The sequence below is a fragment of the Fomitiporia mediterranea genome (genome assembly GCF_000271605.1).
Source record: "Fomitiporia mediterranea MF3/22 unplaced genomic scaffold FOMMEscaffold_10, whole genome shotgun sequence".
Taxonomy (NCBI): domain Eukaryota; kingdom Fungi; phylum Basidiomycota; class Agaricomycetes; order Hymenochaetales; family Hymenochaetaceae; genus Fomitiporia; species Fomitiporia mediterranea.
In genome coordinates, this window is record NW_006760395.1 from 2194599 (window position 1) to 2194817 (window position 219).

A 219-nucleotide genomic window follows, 5' to 3' on the forward strand; every position below is an offset into this window, starting at 1 on the left:
AACTAACAATTATAGAATACAATGAAACATTCAAGAGAATATTAGCCTACCTACCTAGTGAGTATAAACTAGGGACAAATGGAAGGAATCCTGTCACAATTCATTTATACAAGAATGGATTAAACCCTAGCAAATTACAACAGTCAGTTACTATCCCTGAATATACAGAATGGACAATCAAGGAATGGACAGATACAGCTCTCAGTCTGGAGAGAGGAA